This window comes from Nasonia vitripennis, assembly GCF_009193385.2.
Source record: "Nasonia vitripennis strain AsymCx chromosome 2 unlocalized genomic scaffold, Nvit_psr_1.1 chr2_random0010, whole genome shotgun sequence".
In the NCBI taxonomy this organism is placed as follows: domain Eukaryota; kingdom Metazoa; phylum Arthropoda; class Insecta; order Hymenoptera; family Pteromalidae; genus Nasonia; species Nasonia vitripennis.
Genome location: NW_022279617.1, coordinates 3,361,938 through 3,374,748, shown reverse-complemented (window position 1 = coordinate 3,374,748; position 12,811 = coordinate 3,361,938). Strand labels below are relative to the sequence as shown.

General features: G+C 37.1%; 1 protein-coding gene across 4 annotated transcripts in view; it reads right to left on the bottom strand.

Moving 5' to 3' along the window:
* Positions 1-12,811, bottom strand: part of LOC100116797 (ras-related protein Rap-2c) — a 123,057-nt gene that overhangs the window by 108,562 nt on the left and 1,684 nt on the right. The window contains exon 1 of one of the 4 annotated variants that reach the window (XM_016986495.3): positions 1,483-1,741. The exons of the other annotated variants lie outside the window; for them this stretch is intronic. The gene's annotated coding sequence lies outside the window, so the exon portion shown is untranslated. Of the gene's footprint in view, positions 1-1,482; positions 1,742-12,811 lie in introns of those variants that run through there. 4 annotated transcript variants of the gene reach the window in all.

Below are 12,811 nucleotides of genomic sequence, written 5' to 3'. Positions count from 1 at the left end.
CAATAAGAGCGAAAAGTATGTAGGGAACTATAGATTATAAAGTAGAATATAATAAATGAACATTGCTGAGATACTTCGGTAGTCAAGCAATCGATTTATTAGATAAGTGTTAAAGGAGGATAATAAAAAAATTATGTAAAATCAGAATGAAAAATTGAATTATGTAGTTTTACTTCAAAGCATTTTGATTTGTGATTTAAGTTTTTCTAACTTATGTCGCTGCATCAGTGATAAGCAGATCCAAGGTGTTTTATTATATTTTTCTTTCATACGAGGAAACTAGCGCACATCTCGCTATATGTTCAGCATACGAGCATAATGGAAAGCAAAACCATGAATGTATCACAATTTTCTTCAATTTTTGAGATATTCTATATATGTACATGTACATGACTTTACGGACCAAAATCGAGCTCTTGCAATTTTCAGAGCACACGCACAAACCCAGGCTTTTTACATGGATATGCAATTAAAAAACATGGATAGCATCTCCAAATCATATGCGAACAAAAAAGTTACGGGCCAATTACTAATTGCCAAAAAAAGCCTTTATTGAGCAATCGCTATTTTCCGGTATTAACGGGCAGCTGAGCCTAAGTTCTTGAATTAAAAAAAAATCGTTGAAAACGACCGACCCTATCGAAAGTTGCGAGCAATTTAAAATAGGGTAAAAATTTTTAAAAACGCGAAAATCCGACAAAAAAGTGATAATTCTGTTTTTTCAGGCATCGCCATTTTTGACGATTTTTATCCTGTTTTAAATTGCTTAGACCTTTTGACGAGGACGGTCATTTCCAACCATATTAGTTATTTTTTTTTTAATTTATAAGATCTCGTGCTCAGCTGTCCATTAATGCCGGAGAAAATAGTGTTGGCTCGACCAGGTAATCAATCATCCGGGGCGCAATTTAGTAATTGGCGCGTAACTTTTTGTTGCCATATGGTTTATAGGTGCTACCCACGTTTTTTACATATTGTATGTCCAAACGCATGTAAAAATCTTGCTATAGTGTGTGTGCCCTTAAAACTGCAAGAGCTCGATTTTCCGACCATAAAGTGTCGGACTTTTCGTAGAATGACTCATATAAGAAACTAACATTATCAATTTCATCAATACATGCAGTGCGCTGTGATATAATTGTTATACATCCATATTCTATTATTTTAACTCGAGCGCTATAGCAAATCAGAACGTTCAGCTATTATGCGCAACAAGTGTATTATACCCTCTAATCTGTTCACAATACAAAATTCATGTTGACTCCTATACAAAAGCGTATCCGATTTTACTACCTATTGTTACGTTAAATCCATTCGATCGATGCACAGACTATTCAAGTGTATTGCGTCGCATCAATCCCCAAAGTACACCACAGCATGTCGGTTGATTCAATTCAGAAAATTACAAGTCTTTATGAATTAAACATCATTCTCCACCTCAAAACGACGGCAAGCTCAACTATCGTGTAAGCGTATACGCACCTTAGAGTCCACCGGATATTCTATTCGAATTTCTGCCAGCCACTGCGTATACGCAACGCTGTGAAGCAGTCGCGCGAAAATCCTCCGAGCTTGACAAATAACCAATCTCCTCCGCGCAAACACGATCGCACTCCGACTCGTCAAAACACTTTCGCGACGTGGAAAAATAAAACTTCCTTCGACGAACAACACTCGTTGAAAAGTAAAACTCGGCGAGCGACGTCCGCTTTCTGTACCGCGACTGCCTGTGTTTTTACTCTCACTGTAAACGAGCGAGAAAAGGTACACTAACGAGACAGAAAAAAAAACAGGCTTCGGCTTTATCACGGCGGAAATGCCTATCGCCCTGCCGCCGCTTGTGTAGAACACGACGCGGGCGTTTGTTTTTTATCAAGCCTTTGTCGCGCGGCTTGAATTTCAAACGTATCCAGTGCGTATACTCGAATTTGCGTAGCAAATTTCGAGAAAGCGCGCATTATTGACAGGAAAGTGCGGGGCAGATGTACTAGACTATATATATATATATAGGTGTGCGCTACGGGCTATACCGATGTGGGACAAGCGTTAGCGAATGTATCTGCCGAGTGATCGCAGAGGTGTATCTTTGAATTTGCATTCACATTATGGTTTAGTGCGGGAAGAACATGGGCTCTAGCTGTCTCGGGCTCTGTTATCACGAAAATCAATAGGTGGATTCTTTTTTTGGGTTAGAATATTTTTGCGCGATGGTCGTTACGTTGGCGCCTCGAAATAGACGTTTCTTTGCGCGTTTCGGTTTTGAACAAAATTCAGTATCTCATTATACACTGCGCGTTTTATCAATTATGACTCCTCAATTAATAAAAATTGAAGAGCGGACTCATTTTACCAGTTGGTTAAAAATAGAACTCTCTCGAAAACACTTGTGGGTATTCATTAGGTTTAATTGAATTATAATCTAATTACATAGAAAATTGATTTGTGCGTCACATCTGAGATCCGCCAGAAACATTTTATTTTTATTACGAAATTAATTTATGAAAACGCAGACGCAGTAACTTCATCTACACGATTACAATAGAGTAAGGAATAAAACTACATCGTGTAATTAGCAGCCCATCCTTGCCAAAAATAGCAACCGCATAACAGAGAAGATTAATCCAAAAACAGGCAGCACGTGTATCCGAAAACATCATGCAGCGACTTAGTCCATCATCGCGCGCGCAACTCTCGTCCCGCTTGTGTATGCGTGTATAGGTACCTGCATATACTACGTACACCTACACGCGCACTCGCGCTAGCGCCTAACTCGACCCGATCGCGTGCGAGTCTGCGAGAGCCCTTGACGAGCGTGGAAAGTTAAATGCTCCAAACTCGTTTATATCTCGACGACATTAATTATTATGAGAGTAGCCCGGGAGAGCGTGGTCCCATGCAACCGATCCTGAAACTCTGAGCTCGTGCTATGTTGTAGAATATGAGTAACGAGGAGGGCCTATATATTCATCCAGCTTTGCAGCTAGACGCCGGTTAAGAATACAACTGCTCAATGGAGTTGTTGAGCGCGAAACAATTTGCATCGAGTTATGTGTGGTGATGTGGTCGCGATGTATAGTGTGTATACTAATGAATGCGCTCTGAGCTTGATCTGATTACGACGAGAAATAATTCAATAATAATGGCTTGCGGCATGTGCAGCCGCCCTGTGTTATAGCTATACCGCAAGAGCGCATATGTTTTTGAATTTTTTTTCGCACGGAATTCGATTATGCTAAATTCAGCCGCCTCGAGAGAGGAGTTTGAATTTTTAGTTAGCCCTGCAGTCTGCGACGAGTAAAGTAACTTTGAAGGCCAATAACTCTGGCGTAGTGCTTATTTCGTATACTCTGCACAGGCGTTCGCGAAAAGAAAATCGAAATAAAAAGCAGAAATTTGCATGAAATCTGATAAAACCTCAAGACTATATGTCTCTTCGAGCACAGTGCTGCGTCAGCGGTGAATCGTATCTTCATTGCAATAATTGAATTTCTCGTCCGTAAAAAAGTAGATGCAGTATATTCCTCGGGGCGCGAGCTTCTCAAGCGGTAGTCTCTTCCCTTTTTTCCGCTAGCAGCATAGTTCCGAGCTTCTTTGCTCTCGTCTCTGCAGCCGACGGCCAGAGCAAAGTGTCGCCGTCGCGGTCTTTGACACACGCCTGCTTTTGCTTCATTTAAAAATCATATTTCCCAGGCAAAGGAAAAGTTCTAATCGATCAACGATCCTGAAAGAAGGAAGGCTGAAATATTTAAAAAAATGCTTAGTACCTACTACCGGTGGTGCTTTAAGTGCAAACAAATTGCAATAAGTTATTTTTAAATTCTTTAACGTTGACGTTTCTTCAGTAGAATGACTTTCTGTAAAGTCGTATAATTCTTAAGGTGACGCCGAAGCAAAAAAGAAAGAGTCGTGCAGCTCAGTAGATAACTGAGTGCGTGGTAAGGTAGTTCAAAAATGGCAATTAAAAAGAAATCTGCATTACCGACTGTACTTATTGCCGAAAACCCTATGCAGAATAAGATAGTAGCCCTACTTTGTATGGATGCACAGAATAGTATATTATGACACTGTTGTGGGAGATGGTTTTCTACCTTGCTCGAGGTTTGTCGCACGACGCTTCGCTCGTGCGAAAATCGAGCAAGGTAGAAAAACACCCCCCACAACAGTCTCATACGATATTTTATAGCACGACAACCTCAAAATCGTCAATAAAGTTGTCATTTTGAGGTTAGCGTGCTATAAAACTATTTTCACCGTCATGAACGATCTACCACAAAATCACCGTGATTTTCTGAGCTTGTTCTTGTTGTCTTGAATTACTGGGTATTATGAATTTTGTTATAACTAAGCGTGAAATGCAATGCTTAAAAAAGCAGTTTTATTTTTTATTTGTAAAAAAAATTTTAATTTGATTATATAATATTAGGAATAAACGTATAAATAAACATAAACGTTTCAGAAGAACAATAGTTTGCTTTTATATAACATTTTTTATTACCACGCAATCACAAGAATACATAAAAAAATGTAACTAAGAATCATAATTTTGTAATTAAGAAACATTGATATTCGCTTCCCACACAGCATGAAAGATTTCAATGAAATATTTCGAAATATTTCAGTGAAATATATCCACGGAATATTTCTGAAACCTTCCAGTAATATTCCATAGAAGAGCTATCAACCGACTCAATGGAAATATTTCGTGAAATATTTCAGAAATATTCCATAAATATTTTGTTGGAATCTATGAAATTCCTTTTTAAATATTTCAATATGTTCTTTAGGAAATCTTACATAAATATTTCATAAAATATTGCTCAGAATTATTTACTGAAATATAGCTCAGAATAATACACTGAAATATTTTGCGGAAGATTTTTGGAATCTTTTTTAAACATTTCTTTGGAACTTTTGTAACGAATTTTTAAACATTTATCAAAAAATTGATAAAATATTCCATAGATATATCTTGTAAACTTTTACATAATTATTTCTTCATTATTACAATGCAATATTTCTTAAAATATTTATGAAATAATTCTTTTTATTGGAACTTTTCAAATAAATTTTGGATATTTCTTGAAATATTTCAGGATTATTCCATACATATGTCTCGCAAACTATCATGTAATTATTTCGGAAATATTCCAATGGAACATTTCTTGAAATACTTATGAAATAATTCTTTAATATTTTATTGGAACTCTTAAAATAAATTTTAACTCTAGCTTAATATTACTAACATTAACTAGTTTACGAAAGCCGATGGCGTAAAAGCAAAGATATAAACTGTTTGTGTATTTACTATAATTATATATATAAAATAAGATATATTCACGGTGTCGTGGTACAGTCGCCGGACACAATAACTTTGCTTTACGCGCCACAACATGGCGGCGGGTCTCTTGTTGATTGGGCTTTCAGAACAAGGTGGCGCATCGGCTTCGCAGTCGCATAGACAGCGAACCACGGCCATAAAAAGAAGAAGAAGAAGGTTAGGACGGCCTTACGTTAGACATGACGTTAGATATCGCTTTCCTGACAGTCATGACCGATCTAAGGAGTCCAATTAGCAAGAGACCCGCCGCCATGTTGTGGCGCGTAAAGCAAAGTTATTGTGTCCGGCGACTGTACCGTCAAGCAATTCGGGAACATTTGAAGAATATTTCACGGAAGATATGTGGAATATTTCTGAATTATTTCAGGTGAAATATTTTATTAAATTTTTCAGAAATATTTCTGAATCATCATTTCACTAGTAACTTATAGTGATTATTAAACTTAGAAACATTTCAGAAGTGTTTCTCAAATCTAGGAAAGAAATATTTTATGAAAGCTTTCTTGAATGTTCCGGAATTATTTTACTGCAAATTTTCCAGTAAATATTAAACACAGAAATAATTCTGAAAGAAATCAGAATTATTTTAAAGAAATATATTTTGGAAGATTTCAAATATTTCATGCTGTGTGGGTTATACATTGCATTTATCGCTTGGTTGTGGTGACGCATCAACAAGTCGGTGTCAGTCTTTGCTTCACCGTTTTGTCTCTCGATTATGTCGGAGAAAATAGTTTTTTGTATAAACAGACAAGCATTGTTGATGGAATTATTATGTATGATCTATGGACTTTCTTACTTTCGTTTCTCAAATTGTCATTGTATATTTGTCTTATTTTCTATACATATAAACAAGTTGCAAAACAACTAATATAAGCTCTTTATATAGCTTTTAGCTAATCAAAGACTGCTGTGCTCAGATGTTCTTGAATTTATATTGTACAATAATTTGTCGTATTTTCTATAAAACCAAGTTGCAAAGCAACTAGGTTTAGATCTTTATATAGCTCTTAGCTAATCAAAGACTGTGTTTTGCTCAGATGCTCGTGCATCTATAAGCAGTAACGGTTGGAATATATTTATAATAAATGTTATTTTTGAAAAGAAACTGCGATCGATTTCGGTGTAATTTAGAAATATTGATGTGATTGTCGGCAAACAAAAATAATCCGACTCACGAAATATTCTCACACAAAGCAAACAATTTGAATGGTTTCAAACATTTACAATGTATATGTATCATTAGTATTATAAATAACAATGGCGTTCTAACGTAGACCACACTTTTTTGCTATCCAAAAAAAAATCAACCTTTGCAGTTTGGCTTGACGTTTGGTTATTTTGTAATATTAACGGCACCATCGTACAGAACAATAAAGGCCCTAATCGGAATTTATAGCAAAATTAGCTCAGTAGTTTCACACTGGGCACATATCCCTTAGTAAATAATATAAGCTTCTACAATATTAATTTAACTTTCAGTTGATGCAAAACTTAAAATTCATAATGACAATCCGATAATATTTTCTTTGATATTTAAATAGTTCAATATAATTATAGAATAACTCATTCTTAATTCTTGTGGGCACACTTTGTGTGAACTACTCTAATGCTCTCGGCATTATTTGATGTTACTTTACAAGAAAAAAGCACCTTCATACAACATAGATCTCCGTAAAATGTGCCCATACAAAGGATTTTACGTTAAAAATCTTTTTATTTTTTTGATTATAATCACCAGATACTTTGTTGAATTTTAAGATTCAATGTAAACCTTCTCTAGTACGTATAGCAGCAAAAAGATCCGTCAAAATACGTGAATGAGATTGAAAGTTAGTATCGTATGTCAGCTTTACGATGATTGAAATTATCTTTTTTATTATTATTTAATCTACGACTTTCAATTTTCTTTATGTAACATGAAATTAAAAAAGAATAGTTTTAGTGCTTCAGAGCAAACAATATATAGTTTGGAATTCCAAATATATACACAAAACTTAATTATAGAATATTAAACAATTCAAAATTAAATTCCTTTTTATATTTTTGACTTTTTTCAGCAATTACACCATTCGACTACTAACACTAAAAAGTTGGGAACTTGTTATTAAAAGTGGACATCTACATTACAAAAAAAAGCTGCTGACTATCAGTTCTTGTAACAATCATTATTTTTAGCTATTTGTCATCCCAAAATAATTCCATCAATTCCTGCTTGAGCCGAGTGCTCCCTACAAACTGCATATGCACTCCCTTTTTAAAACCTTAACACTCTTCGGGTCATGGATTTCACTCTGACCATCGGGAATACTTTGTTCATTTAAGAAACATTTTTAACCTAAAGTGGCTAAATTGGTGTCTGGTATCATGTATCAACTATATACAATGTTCATACCACAGAGTTAACCGATATATCGGTTTTCCGGTTCTTTAAAGGTTAACTAATAGAATTATTTCTTATGGTTCGAGCAAAATCTATAATCCCAAAAGTTGCGAGCTATCATAGTAAGCCGAGCTACCTAATGAATCCTACGTCTTTAGGATACTAATGCCTACTAATACACTTATTACCAAAACACTTGCACTGTTATTAACACTAGCACTTTACACTTCTTATCATTCTTCATAAGTCGAGTGGGTGATCTTTCTTTGTGTTGTTGCTCTCGTTTCAGCCAAAGATGCCGAGAAATAGCTATTCCTCTATAGTGATCTATCCTGGTGTAGACGGTTACCATTGAATTATGAATTCTGGCCTTGTCCAAACTTAAACCTCTTCTTTGCTCCTGCAATAATGTACATATAAGGCCTGAAAACACTTATTAACTTACAGAATAACTCTAACCATTTTTAACTTCCCCGTAATCTTCTTGTGAAAGAATTGATCAAAAACACCACCTGAAGAATCAGCACTTTCCTTGCCAAAAGAATGATGCGCACTCAATCGCTGAATCTAAAAATTATTAAAAAAATTAACACTCAAGTACTACTAAGAACGTTTTGATATCTTGTAACTAGAACAATTTGCACAGTAACTTAAATCCCACTTTATTTCCTAACTTCCGCTTTAAGATTAGCTATGACATACCACAAGTCCCGTTTGTCATTACTACCTGGAACCTATAAAAACAGAATGAAAAAATATATTAGTGATCACTATGGCCGCAACCAGAAAACTGTCTTGCATCTCACTGAATAGGAGTGTCTGCGCTTTGTGGGTCACGGATTTCGTTGAAACTGTGAAAATTATTTATTTCCTCTGAAGATAAATAAAGGTTAGGTTTCAGGGTTTGTTATTGTACATCCTGCTCAATGACGTTATACTAATAATGAATATGCATTATTAGTAAATCCATATATACTTTTAAAACCAATTTTAATTATGTTATGTTGAATCCGTAACCCTCAAAGTCTGGACTCTCCGGGTGAGCTATATCTAATTATGAAATAAACACAAGACCTAACCTATTCACATTTTGTTACCACAAGTCACAAACACAAGTATGGTTTATCATCTGTCGTTGCTGCACACATAATAACGGGCTCACTTTTTGAACTGCACGTTAACAATGTCTTCAGAGGTGTGCTAAATCGTCCATCATCCTTCTTTTGCTTGTTGTAAGTTGATGCCGGGTCCTGAGTTATCAGCGAAATGCTCACAGCGCGGCGCCGATGACAAACGCGTATAAACATGCTCTCTCTCTCTCTCTCTCTCTCTCTCTCTCTCTCTCTCTCTCTCTCTCTCTCTCTCTCTCTCTCTCTCTCTCTCTCTGTCACTGTCATAAAACCGTAAGAGTACTAGAGATGAACTCATGTGACCATGTTGGTAGTCAAAGGGTTAAGTACTACAAACGATGATGTGCGAAGTTTGATAAACTTTTACTTCATCCACAGAGGTTAGAGTCTACCCATTAAATGCTGTTACACACGAACGACCAGCATGTTGGGACTTGATCTGCGCCTCGCCCGCAGAGCCCCCTACGCGACGAACTATGAGTCGCGTGATGCGTGAACAAACCTATACTAATATGGAGCGAGGCTGTGCGACACTGTTAGATGCTGGGGAGCACAGACTTTATTAGCGTACATGGCCGTGCAGAACAGGTATCGAGTTTTTTTGATAACCGAACACGACTATATGTCTAGTTATAGAACGGGTTTAACAGATACACTTCACCTACAGACATTTTAATTAACTGCTAATCAAAATAAAGAATTGATAAGTATCTTAAGAATATTACTTAATTGCTTTTTTAAGCAAGAAAAATGCCTCTATGTAGTTTTTTACCGTTCCTCCTGCCGAGGTCCGCTGATCGAAAGCGATAGCTAAAACATATCCGGGCGAGCCTTTTTACACCACATGTACCCAGGAATATGTTTTACTATCACCTGATTCTATCGACAGTCAATATTTCTTGTTAAAATATGGCAAAATGGCTTTTTGGAGCGACAAAAGTGCGTCTATATGGTTTTTTACCGTTTTATGGTTGCGGCCATAGTGATCACTAATATATTTTTTCATTCTGTTTTTATAGGTTCCAGGTAGTAATGACAAACGGGACTTGTAGTATGTCATGGCTAATCTTAAAGCGGAAGTTAGGAAATAAAGTGGGATTTAAGTTACTGTGCAAATTGTTCTAGTTACAAGATATCAAAACGTTCTTAGTAGTACTTGAGTGTTAATTTTTTAAATAATTTTTAGATTCAGCGATTGAGTGCGCATCATTCTTTTGGCAAGGAAAGTGCTCATTCTTTAGGTGGTGTTTTTGATCAATTCTTTCACAAGAAGATTACGGGGAAGTTAAAAAAGGTTAGAGTTATTCTGTAAGTTAATAAGTGTTTTCAGGCCTTATATGTACATTATTGAATTGCAGAACACGAATATCGTGACGGCAACGCTCTCCTAGGTACCTGGTGCCCAGGGTGGACAGTATCACGTCGTCTCCTGGAGTTTTTTGTGAATTTAATAAATAATCAGACGAAACTCGTTACTTGGGCACTTTTTGCGGTCGCAGAACACGAATATCGTGACGGTAACGCTCCCCGAGGTACCTAGTGCCCAGGGTGGACAGTATCGACGTCGTCTCCAATAGTTTCACGGAAAATTAACGACTTTTTTGTCGTGACTCGTTGATTGGAGGTTTTCGAGGTCGCTGAACACGAATATAGCGACGGCAACGCTACCTGAGGTATCTGGTGCCCAGGGTGGACAGTATCACGTCGTCTCCTGGAGTTTTGAGAGATATTGAAACATAATCTGCCAAAACTTGTTACTCGGGAGTTTTTGCGATCGCAGAACACGAATATCGTGACACCAACGCTCCTTGAGGTACCTAGTGCCCAGGGTGAATAGTATCAACGTCATCTTCTGGAGTTTTGTGGGAATTTAATAGTAATTAAGTGAAATACATTACTCACATATTTCTGGGACCACTGAGCATGGATATGGTGCTATACTTAAGATAATCACAGGAGACGATGTTGATACTGTCTACCCTGGACACCAGGTACCTAGAAAACCATTATCGTCACTTTACTCGTATTCAGTAACCTCAAAAACCTCCAGTCAATGAGTCTTGACGAAATATGTCGTTATTTTACGTGAAACTCCAGGAGACGACGTTGATACCGCCAACCTTGGGCACCAGGTACTTCTGAGAGTATTGCCGTCGCGATATTCGTGTTCAGCAACCCCAAAAACCACCTAGTAACAAAACTGTACTTTGTCTCATAAATATTTACCGCGTTTTTTGCTTTGCTGCATTCTTATTTACATTTGAGGTTACGTATCTCTTCTTTAAAAACAATATGGGCAAAAATAACCTTATTCTTGCGTTAAAACGATGTCAATATTCTTGGCTTAGATAAGCTGATTCGACACTTATAAGCTTATTTTTGGGTTAAAATTGGTTGCGATTTCTACCAGGGTCATTCCAAACAGCAATTATCGTAAAGCTACTGCAGAGTTGCTTTGAGTAAGAAAAATTATTTAAATTAAAATCGTGTACACTAAACCCGAGGCTGAACCTTACATCGTTTTTAACATTACTTTTTATCTTGGTTAGCAAGTTTAAAATCATGTAGATTCCAGTTAATGTCAGATTTGAAATGTAAAATAGTCGAAACGACTGCTTTTAGCTCTGTATCTATTCAACTGTAATCTTTTGATAAGTCAGCACAGTTTCACGAACTGCGAATTAAAATTTGTGTCTATTGATGCAGATTTGTCAGAATACTTTTTACGTAAGTGTATCAAGTTGAAGTGACCATGGAACTCAAATATACATGCTCACCACGAAAGCTTTAAGCAGTCGAGGAATGTTTTGAGGAAAAAGGACAGACAACACAAAGAAAAATGATTCACTGCACCTTGTTCTTTCACGCGTATAAATACAGATCTTCCTTCAAAGGCCGCTCTGATCTTTGATGTTACGGTTGCAAGCGACAGGAAAAAAATTGCTAAACTTGTCGTTCAACGAGTTCTTTTTAAAAGTATATCAAATTTTCATATTGTTGAAGAGCATCTTTTATACTCCAACCCTGCGAAAATCAAAATTTGGCACAAAAAGGACATCTTGCAGAAACGTCATATAATACGCGTATCGTAGTAATCTCGGGTGCAAACAAGGCAAAGTTACGTATGCGGAGCCTACATTTCAGACAAGCGGTGAATAGGCCTTTCAAGATATCAAAACTTACGGCAAGCTAAATTAGCCTTGTCGCGGGGACAGTAGTTGCAAAGTGTTGCGGAGTAGGTCACTCACTGTCGTCTTCAAAAATCTCACTCTTTTATAGTAGAGAGCGACGCGTGGAGACACCTCGTATCCAGACCAGAAAAATATAATGCAATCAAACAACTCGCAAGTATCCTCTTGTGGTGGATACATTTCAGCTACCGCGTAATATACATTGGTTCAAAAGTTTATTTCATCTCCCGAATCCTCAAGCCTCGCCCTTCGAAAGTTAACTCGGTCTCTCGTGAAGTTTCCGAACTTTCCTCAAATTTCTGACCGTTCTCTCGAGTCCAATAGGCGACCCTTAAAAAAAACTCGTCCGAAGAATTCGAGGCGTGTGCATGAAAAGCTACAGCTGAATATCTTCTTTCTCTCCAATATAGCGCGTAACGCGACTCGAATTTTATTTAAAAAACAAGAGAGAGCAACGCGACCTTCCGCTTAGCGACGACCTTTGCTCGACGAGAGAAAGTGCACCGAAATGAATGACCAAAAATAATACTACCGAATGAACCCTCTATTCGAAATTCTTCATCATGGCCAGTTTCAATCGCAATCGAGAGGCAGAGCTCGATTTGCATAGGCGATCATTGGCCTTATCACTCGAGCGATATAGCTCCACAGAGGGTCTTCTCTATCCACTCGGAAAATCCATACAAACATATATAAGACTCGACTCGGCGCACGTATGCGCGATGAAAGAAAGCGCGCGACGCAGGAAGCGATTCATAAGATTGTGATT